The sequence below is a fragment of the Hypanus sabinus genome, unplaced genomic scaffold, assembly GCF_030144855.1.
Source record: "Hypanus sabinus isolate sHypSab1 unplaced genomic scaffold, sHypSab1.hap1 scaffold_135, whole genome shotgun sequence".
Classification (NCBI taxonomy): domain Eukaryota; kingdom Metazoa; phylum Chordata; class Chondrichthyes; order Myliobatiformes; family Dasyatidae; genus Hypanus; species Hypanus sabinus.
This window is the reverse complement of record NW_026779420.1, coordinates 588,988-605,944: the sequence shown is the minus strand read 5'-3', so window position 1 is coordinate 605,944 and position 16,957 is coordinate 588,988. Positions and strand designations below refer to the sequence as shown.

At 48.4% G+C, this 16,957-nt stretch overlaps 1 protein-coding gene across 1 annotated transcript in view; it reads left to right on the top strand.

The window, feature by feature from the left end:
• The window catches only part of LOC132386861 (oocyte zinc finger protein XlCOF6-like), a 43,499-nt gene that overhangs the window by 20,560 nt on the left and 5,982 nt on the right, over positions 1-16,957 (top strand). The window lies entirely within an intron of this gene.

Sequence of the window (16,957 nt, the reverse complement as noted above, 5' to 3'; positions counted from 1 at the left end):
TTTTGTAGCCATATCCTGCTGATCTGATTCCTCCTCCTCGTAAACTCGGGACCCAACTCTCTCTGGAGCCCCAAAGCCCTGGCTCAGGCTGGCAACTCTTTGGTTTCTGACTCTGCTCCATCGAAGGTTTACTCGCTAGTCTGCTGTCAGACTTTAGAGGTGCATTGTGTTGCGAGACCGCAGGTTCGCTTACTGTGAGTGTCGCTTTAAGTGCGAAAGAGGGGTAGAGGGAGGGGGAGAGAGAGAGAGAAGGAGGCTGCTGTCAGTCTTTGGAGGCGCATTGTTTTGCGAGACCGCAGGTTTGCTTACTGTGGGAGTCACCTGAAGTGCCTGAATGAGGCGGGACTGAGACTCAGACTGCTTCAGACTGAGAAAGAGTGAGAGAGAGAGAGAGAGAGAGGGACAAACTGTTGGAGCTCTTCCATGCACAAAAGATTGGGTTGATCATCAGCACGCAGTGCACAACAGATGTTTGAGTGTCACTTCGTATAATCCATATGTGTGGATTTGCTGGAGTACCCGTGGTATCACTTTTGTTGGTCCTTACCTGGAATCGGGGTGTTCTGTGCTAACCACTTGAAGACGATATTCCTGTGACTGTCACCTGGTGATATTTCTAAGTGGATTTCGGAACTAATCGACGGATAAGATCTTCGGCGACTGTTGTTTCGTTTACCCAGCGTGGAATGTGTGTGGAATACTTCGTAATTGCCTTCTCTTTACATTTTCGTGTGGATTTACAACTCTCTTCTCCCACTCACTTATTCTGTGGATTACTGACCTTTTCTACTTTAACATATTAAGCCTTTAAGCATTGTTTCCCGAGCTTCGTCCGGAGCCCTGAACAACGTCACAACCACAATGAGCTCATCGTCTTGTTCAGCCCGGAGAAAATCATGCAGGGAATTCATGCAGGTGTATAAGATGATGAGAGGCATTGGTCGTGTGGATAGTCAGAGGCTTTTACCCAGGGCTGAAACGGCTAACACGAGGGGGAATAGGTTTAAGCTGCTTGGAAGTAGGTACAGAGGAGATGTCAGAGCTAAGGTTTTAAAGCAAAGAGTGGTGTGTGTGTGTGTGGAATGCATTGCCAGCGATGGTGGTAGAAGCGGATACAATAGAGTCTTTTAAGAGACTCTTAGATAGGTACATGGAGCTTAGGAAAATAGGTGGCTATGCAGTAGGGTAATTCTAAGATTTTCTAGAGTAGGTTACATGGTTGGCAACCTGTCATCTCAGGGAGATGAGAGGGGAACGGCCCGGGTAGATTTTGATGTACTCATATGGAACAGAAATACGGGCAGGGACCAGATGGGCCGAGTGGCCTCCCTAGTTTGCATCGTGAGTACCTGAGACACGGGAGTTGATACAAATTGATTTATCTGTCACAGATCCACAATATTAAACACCAGTCTAGCTTAAGGCTAACATCAGCAGAACAGACTCCTCCAATGCTCAGTGACCAGGGTTCAGTCCTGGGTGCGATGAGCAGCCGCAAGAACTACAGAATCTGACAGTAACAGTCCCTCATGAACCTGCAGCTGCCTTCAATCACCGTGATGCTTAAACATTTAACACAGGACTCCGCCTCCCGCTCACTGACATGTAAGACACAGTCGATTTCTGTCCGCCATTAGTCTCTCCCTTTTCCGACTTAAACTTTGAAATTTCAACTTTATTCAGTGGGATCTGTCGAGCAACAGTTATAATTATGGCCCCGAGAGGAACAGAGGATTCAGGCGCTGTGTTATCTCCATTGGTGCGAAGCGATGTCAATTACTCGTTACACCCAATAGTACAGGCGAAACAGCCGAGAGATCGTCTCCCCCACCTCCTCGGCGGGATAAACCTCAAAGTAAATGTCCCGCTTTTTGATTTCTTCTGAAGCGTCCCCTGCTGCCGGAGTCCGATGTATCGCCGAGAGGTAGGAGGAGAACACTTGGCGAATCGGCTTGTTGCTGACTCCCCGGGGACGGAGGGAATGATCCCAGTAGGGGAAGGAAGGGGGTGCATTTTATTGGAAAGATGGAATGGTGGCGAACAGAGGGATTCACCACATTGGGGGTCAAACCGGCAGTCTATTGATCTGTAGGTGGGGACAATGGTCCGAGCAAAGAGGGGGGCGAATGGACCAGTCCAAGGACATTGAATGACAGGACGGTTTGGAGGGGCCGAGTGGCTTTCGTGTTTTCCGGTAGTCGGTCTGTTTAAAGACCCTTCCTGGGTCTGTACGATGTCCCAGTGGGTGTTGTAGGGAGCAATACTTGGAACCCAGTTGTTCACAAACTGTGTCCACTATTTGGCTAAGAGACCAAATACAACATTTCCAAATCAGTTATTGACACAAAATGCATGTTCATAGAAACCGGACAGCACAATTCAGGCACCTCAGCCCACAATGCTGTGCCGAACATGCCCTTAACTTAGAAATTACCTAGGGTTACCCATAGCCCTCTAGTTTTCTAAGCTCCATGTACCTGTCCAGGAGTCTCTTAAAACACGCTATCGGTTCCGCCTCCAACGCCTCCCCCGGCAGCCCATTCCACACACTCACCACTCTCTGTGTAAAAACAACTTTCCCTCTCATGTTAGCCATTTCAGCCCTGGGAAAAAGCCTCTGACTATCCACACGATCAATGCCTCTCATCACCTTATAGACCTCTATCAGGTCACCTCTCGTCCTGCATCGCTCCAAAGAAAAGACCGAATTTACTCAACCTATTCTCTTAAGGCACGTTCCCCAATCCAGGCAACATCCTTGTAAATCTCCTCTGCACCCTTTCAATGGTTTCCACATCTTTCCTGTATTGAGGCAACCAGAAATGAGCACAGTACTCCAACTGGACTCTGACCAGGGTCCTATATAGCTGCAACATTACCTCTCGGCTCTTAAACTCAATCGCACGGTTGATGAAAGCCAATGCACGTTCTGCCTTTTTAACCTGCATAACAGCTTTGAGTGTCCTATGGACTCGGACCACAAGATCCCGCGGATCCTCTATCCTGCCAAGAGTCTTACCATTAATACAATAATCTGCCATCATATTTGACATAACAAAATGAACCACATCACACTTATCCTGGTTGAACTCCATTTGCCACTTCTCAGTCCAGTTTTGCATCTTATCAATGTCCTGTTGTAACCCCTGACAGCCCTCCACACTATCAACTACACCCCCAACCTTTGTGTCATCAGCCTACTTACTAACACATCCCTCCACTTCCTCATCCGGGTCATTTATAAAAATCATGAAGAGTAGAGGTCCCAGAACAGATCCCTGAGGCACACCAGACATACAGATAGATACACTTTATTGATCCAGAGGGAAATTGGGTTTTGTTACAGTCACAGCAACCAAGAATAGTGTAGCAATATAGCAATATAAAACCATAATTAAATAATAATAAGTAAATTATGCCAAGTGGAAATAAGTCCAGGACCAGCCTATTGGCTCAGAGTATCTGACACTCCGAGAGAGGAGTTGTTAAGCGTGAAGGCCACAGGCAGGAATGACTTCCTATGACGCTCTTTTGTTGCATCTCGGTGGAATGAGTCTCTGGCTGAATGTAATCCTGTGCCTAACCAGTACATTATGGAGTGGATGGGAGTCATCCACTAGTCCACTAGTAATAAACTACAAGTCACCGACCTCCATGCAGAATATGACCGTACTGTGGCGACCCATTTCCTAGCACATCCGAACCGGCTCACAATTAGATAGCCTACGGGGGTTTGCGAGCACAGAGCTTTGGAGCCTCTGCGCCACGGGGGGCAGGTTGAGGGAGGCTTAAAAGTGAGGCTGAGGATTTCGAATAAAGTTTTTTCCTTCGACTGCAGTTACCGACTCCGTGTTGTAATTTTAGCGCTGCTGGTAGTACACCGCTACAATTTTTTGGACAAACGATTTTTGGACCAGAAATGACCGACGCCGCCTCTGTTCATGCGGTTTCGTTGAAACTGCGGGGTTTCTGGACACAGCGACCGAACCTATGGTTCCAGCAAGCCGAAGGCCAATTCCACGTTCGCCAGATCACCTCAGAAGACACCCGCTACTACTACGTGGTGAGTTCCCTCGACCAGGACATAGCGGCCCAGGTCGCGGAGTTCGTACAGTCGCCCCCGGCAGACGGCAACTACACGGAATTCAAAGCCCTGCTCCTCAGCACTTTCGGACTCTCCCGTTTACTGCACCTGGATGGCTTGGGCGACAGACCTCCATCGGCTTTAATGAATGAGATGTTGTCTCTCGCCGACGGACACACATCCTGCCTCATGTTTGAGCAGGCATTCCTGGAGCAGCTGCCCGAGGACATACGCCTGCTGCTGTCCGACGCGGATTTCAGTGACCCCCGGAAGGTAGCAGCCCGGGCGGACTTGCTGTGGAACGCCAAAAAGGTGAGCGGGGCGTCCATCGCACGGATCTCCCAGCCACGCTCCCAGCAGCAGACCAGTCCAGGCCCGGCCGCAGAGCCCGCCAACCCCCGGCCCAGTGAACACTGGTGCTTCTACCACCAGCGGTACAGCGCAGAAGCCCGCCGTTGTCGCCCGCCCTGCAAGTTCCCGGGAAACGCCAGGGCCAGCCGCCGCTGATGGCTACGGCGGCTGGCCATCGGGATAGCCTCCTGTACGTGTGGGATAGAAGATCGGGACGCCGGTTTTTGGTCGATACTGGTGCCGAGATCAGCGTTTTACCTCCGACGAGTTACGACACACGCAGCAGGGCACCGGGTGCCCCCCTGAGGGCCGTGAACGGCAGCACAGTAAGGACCTATGGCACCCGTCAGGTGCAGCTACAGTTCGGCTCCAGCCAGTTCACGTGGGACTTTACACTGGCCGCCGTAGCCCAACCGCTTCTGGGTGCGGATTTTTTGAGGGCTCACAGCCTACTGGTCGACCTGCCCAGGAAGAGACTGGTACACGCCGAGACCTTTCAGACGTTCTCCCTGGGTGCAGCCCAGTTGCCAGCCCCTCACCTCGGCTCCATCACGCTGTCCGACAACGACTTCACCAGGGTCCTAGCGGAGTTCCCATCGGTTCTGGCACCGCAGTTCACAGCAGCCATGCCCAGGCACGGCGTACAGCACCACATCCCGACCCAGGGACCACCCCTCCATGCCCGTGCTCGGCGGCTTCCCCCGGACAAGCTCCGACTGGCGAAGGAGGAGTTCCAGAGAATGGAGGAATTGGGGATCATCCGGCGGTCCGACAGCCCATGGGCCTCCCCCCTGCACATGGTGCCCAAAGCGACGGGGGGCTGGAGACCGTGCGGCGACTACCGCAGGCTGAACGAGGCTACCACACCGGACCGCTACCCTGTGCCGCACATTCAGGACTTTGCAGCAAACCTGCACGGCGCACGGATCTTCTCCAAGGTAGACCTCGTCCGAGGGTACCATCAAATCCCGATGCATCCTGACGACGTCCCCAAAACGGCTCTCATCACCCCGTTTGGCCTTTTCGAGTTCCTCCGCATGCCGTTCGGCCTGAAGAATGCCGCACAGACGTTCCAGCGGTTAATGGACGCGGTGGGACGGGACCTGGACTTCGCGTTCATCTATTTGGACGACATCCTCATAGCCAGCAGCAGTCGTCAGGAGCATCTGTCCCAACTCCGTCAACTCTGCGCCCAACTGAGTGAGTACGGTCTTACAATCAACCCCGCCAAATGCCAGTTCGGACTCGATACCATTGACTTCCTGGGCCACAGGATCACTAAAGACGGGGCAACCCCTCTGCCGGCTAAGGTAGATGCGGTCCGCCACTTCCCGCGACCCACCACGATCAAAGTCCTTCAGGAATTCGTAGGTATGGTCAATTTCTACCACCGCTTCCTTCCTTCAGCTGCCCGGATCATGCGCCCCCTGTTCGCCCTGATGTCGGGTCCGAGCAAGGACATTACCTGGGACGAGGAGTCCGCCGCCGCTTTCGTTCAAACGAAGGAAACTTTGGCGGACGCCGCAATGCTAGTACATCCCAGAATGGACGCCCCTACCGCCCTCACAGTGGACGCATCAGACACGGCAGTCGGTGGGGTGCTGGAGCAACTCATCGCAGGTCGCTGGCAACCCCTGGCGTTTTTCAGCAAACACCTGCGGCCACCCGAGCTCAAGTACAGTGCTTTCGACCGGGAACTGTTGGCGCACTACCTGGCAATCCGGCATTTCAGGTACTTCCTAGAAGGTCGGCCATTCACCGCGTTCACGGACCACAAACCGCTTACCTTTGCGTTTACGAAAGCGTCCGACCCCTGGTCGTCCCGCCAGCAACGCCACCTGTCCTACATCTCTGAATACACGACGGATGTCCGGCACGTCTCGGGTAAGGACAATGTCGTGGCGGATGCGCTCTCTCGCCCTACCGTTTATGCCCTTTCCCAAGGGGTAGACTTTGAGGCGCTGGCAGAGGCACAGCAGGCAGACGAGGAGATTCCGAGTTACAGAACCGCAGTCTCCGGTTTGCAGCTCCAGGACCTCCCCGTGGGCCCGGGTGAGAGGACCCTACTCTGTGACGTCGCCACCGGCCAGCTCCGTCCCGTCGTCCCGACGGCCTGGCGGCGCCGTGTTTTCGACTCCATTCATAACTTGGCGCATCCCTCCATCCGGACAAGTGTCCGGATGTTTTCCAGCAGGTTCGTTTGGCACTGACTCCGCAAGCAAGCAGGTCAGTGAATGGGCCAGAACGTGCATGCACTGCCAGATGGCCAAGGTGGAGCGACACACCAAAGCCCCACCGCAGCAGTTCCATCGCGCCCACCGGCGTTTCGACCACATTCATGTGGATATCGTGGGCCCCCTGCCAGTGTCGCGCGGAGCGCGGCACCTCCTGACTATCGTGGACCGGTTCACAAGATGGCCAGAGGCGGTCCCGCTCACTGACACCACCTCCAAATCTTGCGCTCGAGCCCTGATCACCACCTGGATATCTCGCTTTGGTGTACCGGCCCACATTACCTCTGACAGAGGCGCCCAGTTCACCTCCAGCCTGTGGTCAGCTATGGCCAGCCTTTTGGGGACTCAGCTGCACCACACCACTGCCTACCACCCACAGTCGAACGGGCTAGTGGAGCGTTTCCACCGTCACCTGAAATCGGCCCTCATGGCCCGCCTGCGAGGAGCCAACTGGGCGGACGAGCTTCCCTGGGTCCTACTCGGCATCCGCACAGCGCCCAAGGATTACCTGCACGCCTCGTCGGCCGAGTTGGTATACGGCGCGCCCCTGGTCGCCCCCGGGGAGTTCCTACCAGCCCCAAGGGGGCAAGAGGAAGATCCCGCAGCAGTCCTGGGCAGACTACGCGAGAAGCTCGGTAACCTGGCCCCCATACCCACTTCACAGCACGGGCGGCACCCGACCTGCATACCCAAAGACCTACAGAACTGTACGTTTGTGTTTGTACGAAGTGGCGGGCATCGGCCACCACTGCAGCGGCCATACGAGGGGCCGTTTATGGTGCTCCGGAACAACGGGTCCACGTTCGTGCTGGACGTTGGGTGGAAAGAGGAGGTTTTCACGGTGGACCGCCTCAAACCGGCCCATGTGGACCTGGCGCAACCGGCCGAGTTTCCGGCACCTCTGCGCAGAGGCCGACCTCCCAAGCAGGTTCTGGCCCAGACTGTGGACATTGGGGGGTGTATCGCCGGTTCTGCGGGGGGGGGGGGGGGGGTTATGTGGCGACCCATTTCCTGGCGCATCCGAACCGACTCACAATTAGATAGCCTTCGGGGGTTTGCGGGCACAGAGCTCTGGAGCCTCTGCGCCACGGGGGGCAGGTTGAGGGAGGCTTAAAAGTGAGGCTGAAGATTTCGAATAAAGTTTTTTCCTTCGACTGCAGTTACCAACTCCGTGTCGTAATATTAGCGCTGCGTGTAGCACACCGCTACATTTCCATAATAAAATAGTCCTTCTTGTCAGTAGAGTAACAAATGCAATTACATGTTGATCTGAAGATGAAATAAACTGAATATGATGTGGAGCTATTCCAAATAGAACAGTCAATCTATTAGGTTGTAAATTAATTTTCAGAGCTTTAGAACTTGTAGAAATAAAAGATTTCCAAAACTATTTTAATGAAGAACCAAAAACAGGATTCTCGAATGTTCACAGCCCAATAATTGTCTTAAATTAGGAAGTGCAAGTCCACCATCTTTTTCAAACTTTTGTAAATGATACTAATTAATTTATTGTTCCAAATAAAGGAAGAAATAAGTGAGTCAATTTGATCGAATTTTTTTTAGTTAAAAAGATAGGTATATTTTGGAAAACATATAAAAATCTAGGTAAAATCATTTTCACAGCATGAATACGACCGATTAAAGAAAAAGTAAGTGGATTCCATCAGGAAAATTGTTGTTTCCTGGAGACCATTAAAGGAAATGTATTCGCTTTGTAGAGATCTTTATTTTTTTTACTAATTATAATATCTAAATGTATAACGTTATATAAAATACATTGTGTCATGATCAATATTAAAATGTGTATTTTGTGTCAATAACAGACTGGGAAATGTTGAATTTGATCCCAGTCTCCATTCCTCCTGTAATCCACAACCAGCTCCTTTGTTTTTGTCACAATGAGGGAGAGGTTGTTTTCTTGACACCACTGTGTCGGGGTGATGACTTCTTCTCTGTAGGCTGCCTCGTTATTTGGGATTCGGGCGATCAATGCAGTGTAGTCAACAAATTTAATTAGCAGATTGGAACCCGCCACTGCAGATCAAGGAGGAACAATATACGAATCTTGGGTCTTCCTGAGTTGGTCGAAGACAATCGACCTTCAGAATGTTTTCCAAAGCTGTTCGCTCGTTTGTTTTTTGACGTTTTGGAGACTCCGCCTGGAATAGACCGGGTACACCGAGCCCCGGTGATTAACTCCTCTTCTCAACAGAAACCTCGACCTGTGACCATTGCTTTTCATGACTTCCAAACAAAGGTTACCATAATTCGCCAATATCGCCGGTTAGGTATGATGATCTTTGAAGATGATAAGGCCGGTCGAAGATTATTTGCCCGGGGCATTAAATGAACGTTTTAAGTATGAAAGAAAAGTCATGGCAAGAGTAATATAACAGAGACTATAAACCTTCACTAAATTACCCCGCTCGCCTCAGGATCATTTTGAAAAATGAAATGTTGTCCTTCATCCACTGACATGCACGTGTCCATCTCCGTGATCTGATTGGATACATCGCCATGACGTTGTAGCAATGTGACGTCATTCACTGGCTCTCATTTTGGAAGGGATTCAGTGGGACATCGCAGATACACCAACAGCTTCGCACTGGGAAGCGGCCGTTCACCTGCTCCGTGTGTGTGAAGAGACTCATTCAGTTAACCCACCTTGTGATGCTCCGGTGTGTTCACAATAAATAGAGGCCACATTTCTGTCCGGAGTGAGCAAAGAGTTTCACTCTATCATCCCAGCTGCTGCAACAGCAGCAACTTCACATCAGGGAGAAAGTTCAAATCAGCTCCGTGTTAAATGTTTAACCATCACAGTAACTGAAGGCAGCTGCAGGTTCATGAGGGACTGTTACTATCAGATTCTGCCGTTCTTGCGGCTGCTCATCGCACCCAGGACTGAACCCTGGCCACTGAGCATTGGAGGAGTCTGTTCTGCTGACTCCTTAAACCAGACTGGTGTTTAATATTGTGGATCTGTGAAAGATAAATCAGTTTTGTATCAAATCCCGTGTGTCAGGTACTTACAGTCTCCACTACACTCACTATGTACACTAGAAAGGGCACTCGGCCCATCTGGTTTCAGCCCATGTTTCTGTTCCGTATCAGTTTATGAAAATCTATCCCTGCCGTTCCCCTCTTGCTCTCCCTGAGATGACAGGTTGCAACTAGTCACCACTCCGTGGGATAGGAAATTCCCCTTGAATTCCATAGAATCACAGAAATCTACAACATATTACAGTCCTTTTGGCCCACAATGTTGTGCCGACCATGTAAATTAGTCTCTAAACTGCTTAGAATTACCCTACCGCATAGCCCTCTATTTTCCTAAGCCCCATGTACCTATCTAAGAGTCTCTTAAAAGATCCTATTTTATCCGACTCTACCACCGTCGCTGGCAGTGCATTTCATACACAATCACCACTGTTGTTTAAAAATCTTAGCTCTGACATCTCCTCTGTACCTACTTCCAAGCAGCTTAAACCTATTCCCCCTCATGTTAGCCGTTTCTGCCCTGGGAAAAAGCCTCTGACTATCCACACGACCAATGCCTCTCATCATCTTATACACCTGCATGAATTTCCTGCATGATTTTCTCCGGGCTGAACAAGACGATGAGCTCACTGTGGTTGTGACGTTGTTCAGGGCTCCGGACGAAGTTGGTTAAACTCCTTCTTCCCCGCTCTTTTCAATGTTTTAGGTCACTCTCATAATTTTCAAAGGTCTTTGCTTCGAACTGCTGGGTTGTTACAATGCACCTCTGAAGTCTGACAGCAGACTAGCGAGTGAATGGAGCAGAGTCAGAAACCAAGTTGCCAGTCAGGGATTTGGGGCTGCAGAAAGAGATGGGGCCTGGAGTTTACAAGGAGGAGGAAGAAGACAAACCGAACCTGCAGGATGTGGCTACAAATGAAAGATCAGACACATTTGGAAACTGCTTGATTGAAAAAAAAACTGGTTAATTTCTGCAAAATACTGGACGAAATCAACAGATCCGGCAGCAAATGTAGAGAGGAATAAATAGAAAACGTTTAGTCCGAGCCCCTTCAGCTTGCCTAGACTGTGTACTTCTCTGCTTAGTTGCTACCTGAACTGCACAGTTCCTCCAGCATTTTGTGTGTGTGTGTGTGTGTGTGTGTGTGTGTGTGTGTGTTTCTAGCAACTGCAGAATCTCTTGTGTTTTATATCCGCCTTTGAAAGAGGGTTGTCCAAGAGGCATTAGGTAAATGGAATGCCTGTTGATATTGAGTATATTGTTTTTGGGAGCTGCTTTCTACGTTAAAACAGTTACTGAGTTTTCTACACAGAAAAAACCCTGCGGTGTGGACATGAAACCGGTACTAGCAGGAATGTTTAATGGCACCGCGATTACCCATACAACCCTGGGTTTAAAATTTCGCTGCCTCTGAAGCAACGATCAAATGCGCAGGCATCAAGATTGATGACGTCACCGAATAGCACGCATGCGCGCCGTATACAAAGGCGCTCCGGATCGGTAAAGGTAAGAATGATTTTCCGGGCTGCTATCTTAAACACCGACTGAGGGACATTTGCTGTGAACTCCGGACATCATAGTCCGCAATCCTGGGACAGTCCTGCTCTCTTCCCTCTCTCTCAGCCCCACGATCCGTACACGGGCCCCGGGGAGCTTCCGGCCGCTGAGGGAATGGGAACCGATGGATCTCTCAGACAGAGCTGAGCTCCAGCTATCTAAATGCAAGGATTGGGAACTCGGAGAAAGGGAGCAAAATCTTTTACATCTCCAGTTGAGAAAATCACCTTTGTTTTATCTCCGATTACAAACAAGAGAAAATCTGCAGATGCTGGAAATCCAAGCAACACACACAAAATGCAGGAGGAACTCAGCATTAGTACTCTTTTCCATAGATGCTGCCTGGCCTGCTGAGCTCCTCCAGCATTTTGTGTGTTTTGCTTGAGCTACCTCCTCTCGTTCTGCCCTTTTCTACCGGTGAGAACATGTTTTGTCCCATTCTCCCTGGGTACATAATGATATCAAACACCTTTGCCCTGTGCAACAAGCAGTTTTCACATCACAAATGTGCCAGACTCCAATGAGGCAGACTACTGCCCTTCCCTTCATATTCATCGGCATTGCCATCACTGAGTTCAACACCATCTGTCACTTGGGGGAGGGTTCAGGGGAAATACTTATGTACAATACGGAAACTGGTGTTGCAGTATTGTGGCGATGCAAAATTTGCTGGAGAATTTGCAAGTGGGGAGTGATATTTGGAAATCTGACCTTTGAAAGTATCATTTAGCAAGCAAATCACATGTGGATGGTTTGCAAAAGTTCTAGTGAGAAAATCCTTCATAACCCACAACAGGCCTGTTACATAGTTTGTGTGAGAGTGCAGATGAACTCGATCAAACCCAGAGGAGATCAAAGTTTTTATCGACAGTGAGTTGCTAGCTGTTAAAAGAAGTACCTCCCTATTTAAAATTCAGTGTGCACGTCTTGTTGTCAGTGGGTAAAAATTGCACAGCGCAAGGTGTTTCAGCACACCGGTCATTACAAATTAGACGGTACATTGGTGGGAAGGCGGGGAGACCTCCAGTGTCCCTGATACCATCACCTACAAGACGTGCATCCAGCTGCAGCCTGTAACCCTGCATTTTAAGGAGCTGAAGCTGGAAATGGATGAATTCTGGATCATCTAGGAGTTGGAGGGGGTGATAGTTATATCATCAATAGAGGTGAGTTACACCCAAGGTGCAGGACACAGTAAACTGGGTGAGAGTCAGGAAGGGGAATGAGGTTAAATAGCCGTCACAGAGTACTCTTGGGGTCATCTCATACAACAACAGGTAGACCACTTTGTAAACTGTTGGGGGGATTACCTGGCAGAGGAAAGTCAAATGTCCATATGTTCTCAACCCCAGATCCATTGATATCAATAGGGGTTAGCCTGTCTCCATTCCTTTTGTAGTCCACAACCAGTTCCCTTGTTTTTGTGACATTGAGGGAGAGGTTGTTTTCTTGACACCCAGACAAACGTTGTTCAAAACTCAGATAAAGTCAGCAGACAAAAGGTTGAGCATGGTGCGATGACGGTGATGAGCTGTGTATATCACAATGCAAGAAGCATTGTAGGAACGCCCGATCAGCTCAGGACAGGGAATTGTGATATTGTAGCCATTATTGGGACTTGGTTGCACCCAACACTCTGAGAGATTTAGAAGAGCAAACTTTGCAGAGATTGCAGGCTATGCTAAGAAACAAAGGTTGATATAGTAAGAGATTTTAACTTTTTATATATATAAGGACCAAATGGAATGTTGGCCTTTGTTACAAGGGGAATTGAATACAAGAACAAGGATGTCCTTTTGCATTTGTACAGGGCCCTGGTGAGACCACACCTAGAATATTGTGTACAGTTTTGGTCTCCAGGTTTAAGGAAGGACATTCTGGCAGTTGAGGAAGTGCAGCGTAGATTCACTAGGTTGATTCCTGGGATGGCAGGGCTGTCTTACGCAGAGAGATTGGAGAGATTGGGCTTGTACACGCTGGAATTGAGGAGATTGAGAGGGGATCTGATTGAACCATTTAAGATAATTAAAGGATTTGATAGGATTGAGGCAGGAAATTTGTTCCAGATGTTGGGAGAGTCCAGTACCAGAGGGCATGGATTGAGAATAAGAGGTCAGTTATTTAAAACAGAGTTGAGGAAGAGCTTCTTCTCCCAGAGAGTTGTGGAGGTGTGGAATGCACTACCTTGGGAGACGGTGGAGGCCAATTCTCTGGATGCTTTCAAGAAGGAGCTAGATAGATATCTGATGGATAGGGGAATCAAGGGATATGGGGACAAGGCAGGGACTTGGTATTGATAGTGAATGATCAGCCATGGTCTCAGAATGGCGGTGCAGACTCGAGGGGCCGAATGGTCTACTTCTGCACCTATTGTCTATTGTCTATAAATGGGGTAGAGTTTGTCAAATGTGCCCTTAATCAGGATGTAGAATTCCCGATGTAGAAGTGTGCAATAAGCTGTTAGGAAATGATCCATTGTTAGTGACTGAAATTAGTGTATGTAAACACTTCATATCTAGCGATCGTAACAACATAAGAGTCCAAGTAAATATGGAAGAAAAAAAGCGGGCTGGATGATGAGCTGAGATTCTAAATTGGAGGAAGGTCAATTCTGATGGTATCAGAAAGATCTAACAAGTGTGGATTGGGACTGGCTGTTTTTCTCGAAAAGCAGTACTTGCAAGTGGGAGTTCTTCAGAAGTGAGGGTATAGAGTTTGTATATGCCTGCCAAAATAAAAGTTGTAAGGTAACTGGTGCAGGGAACCGTGGTTTTCAAGAGATATTGAGGTCCCGGGTATTTTGTTCCTCTAAATGTCTCAGACTGCTGGGTGCTACCAAGAATCATTAATGGCTACAGTATCATAATGCCATGCCCTGAGCTCATCTGACTTTTTGTTTTAGAAACTTTGTTTCTAAAGCTTCCTAATAGTTTTTGCTCTTTTGTTTGCCCTCTCTTAGGTGTTTCTGTTGGCTTTGTCTTCTTATTCCAGCCACGGTTGTGTCCTCCTGCCGTTTCAATGCTTCCACTTCTTTGGGATGTATCGATCACTCAGTTCCCGAATTGCTCCCGGAAACTCCAGCCATTGCTGCTCCATTGTCAATCCTACCTTTTCCCTTCCAAACAAGTTTGGCCAGCTTCTCTGTTATAGAAATGTGGAGAAGTTCAGTACAGGAACAGGCTATTTATCCCATTTTGTCAATGCCAAAAGAACATTAAAGCTTTCTAATGCAACTACCTGCACTGGAACCATCGGCCTCCATACCCCTACCATCCAGGCTCCCATCCAAACTTTTCTTAAGTGGTAAAATTGAGCTCATGTTCACCACTCGTGCTGGCTTCTTTTCCACACTCTCACGGCCAATTCAATGAAGAGGTTTTACACATATTCCCCATAAATTTCACCTCCCCACTTAACCCATCACTTCTGGTTGTCATCACACTTAACATCAGTTGAAAAAGCCTGCTTGAATTTACCTGTTCTATGCCCTTATATTTTTTCTACACAGGAACATAGAAAACCTACAGCACAATACAGGCCTTTTGGCCCACAAAGCTGTCCCTAACATATCCTTACCTTCGCCAAGGCCCTCTAATTTTCTAAGCTCCAGGTATCCATCCAGGAGTCCCTTAAAAGACCCTTTCACTTCTGCGTCCACCAGGGCTGCTCACCAATCTCTGTGTAAAAAAAAACTAACTTCGATACTTTGAACAATTCCTCAATGCAATGGATAATTTCCTTGTCTCTGTTTAGTGCATTTTTTAGGTGTATAAGATGATGAGGGGCATTGATCGTGTGGATAGCCAGAGGTTTATTCTCAGGGTTGAAATGGCTAACATGAGGGGGCATAGTTTTAAGGTACTTGAAAATAGATACCGAAGGGATGTCAGGGTTATTTTTTTTTTGCACAGAAAGTGGTGGGTCTGTGTAATGCACTGCCAGCAGCGGTGGTCAATGCAGATAAAATAGGGTCTTTTAACAGCCTCTTAGATAGGAATATGGTGCTTAGAAAAATAGAAGTCTATGCACTTCGGAAATTCTACGCAGTTTCTATAGTAAGTTACATGGTTGGCACAACATTGTGGGCTGAATGGCCTGGAACAATAGACAATAGATAGTAGGTGCAGTAGTAGGCCTTTCAGACCTGCTATCCAGCACTGCCATTCACTGTGATCATGGCTGATCATACACTTTCAGTAACCCATTCCTGCCCTCTCTCCATATCCCTTCACCCCACTATAAGATGTCTATCTAACTCTCTCTTAAATGCATTCAGAGACTTGGCCTCCACTGCCTTCTGGGGCAGAGCATTCCACATATCCACCACTCTCTGGGTGAAAAAGTTTAGGCATCTCTGTTCTAAATGGCCTACCCCTTATTCTTAAACTGTGGCCTCAAGTTCTGGACTCACCCATCAGCGGGAACTTTCTTACTGCCTCCAGTGTGTCCAATCCCTTAATAATCTTATAAGTTTCAATCAGATCCACTCTCATCCTTCAAAATTCAAGTGTATACAAGCCCAGTGGCTCCAATCTGTCAACATATGACAGTCCCACCATTCCAGGGATTAATCTTGTGAACCTGCGCTGCACTCCCTCCATAGCAAGAATATCCTTCCGCAAATTTGGAGACCAAAACTGCACACAATACTCCAGAACATGCTGTAGATTTCTATGTTCTAGGTTGAACAGCGAAATCACTTTTTTTCTTTAATCTGTGCAGGGTCCATGATTTTAATGCCAGTTTTCCACACTCCCATCGAGCCTTTCTCCATCTCCTGAGTAAACATAGATGAAAAATTATTTAAGATCTCCCCCATGTGCTTTCGTTCCACAAGTGGATCACCATTCCGGTCTTCCAGAGGACCAGCTTTGTGCCTTACAATCCTTTTGCTCTTGATCTATCTGGAGAATCCCTGTGGATTATCATTCATCATTTCTGCAGGACAATCTCATGCCATCTGGATTTATTTCTTATGTGTTCTCTTGCATTTCTTATCCTGCCTATCCCTGTTATACAACTTCATTTTATGCTTCACCAGGGTCTCAATATCTCTTGAAATCCAAGGTTCCCTACAGTTTTTTATCTTCACTTTTTATTCTGAGAAGCAAATTCCCCCTTTGTACTTTAAAAATTTGGCTTTGAAAGACTCCCATTTACCAAACACACCTTTGCCATAAAGCAGCCTGTCCCAGTCCACAGTTGCCAGATCCTAGTATCTTAATTCAAGCCCTGAACACATCCACCTTTCCTGCGCTGCTCCTTGTATTGAAATATACAGGGCTCAGCATATTCACTGCACCATGCTCAACTTTTTCATTCCTGACTTTGTCGGAGGACTGAACACCAACTGTCTCCATCACCCCTCCACTATCTGTTCTATTATTCAGGCTCCCATTCCCCCTGCAAGTTTAGTTTAGCCCCCCTTACCCCCACCTCCCTCCATGCAGCTCTGTCACCCCTTTGGCTTTCCTCTCCCAGATCAATAAAAAGGAGGTGCATACCAGGTACAGGCAGATAGGAACAAATGGGGTACTTATGAAATACAGGAAATTCAAGTGAACACATATGAAAAAAATAAAAGGAGGCATGAGCTTGCCTGGGCAGAGAAGGTGAAGGAGAATCCTCAGGGATTCTGCAGATATGTTTAGAGCAAATAGATTGCAAGGGAAAAAATTAATCCTCTGCATCAGAATGGTAATCCATATGAGGAGACAAAGTAGATGGGGG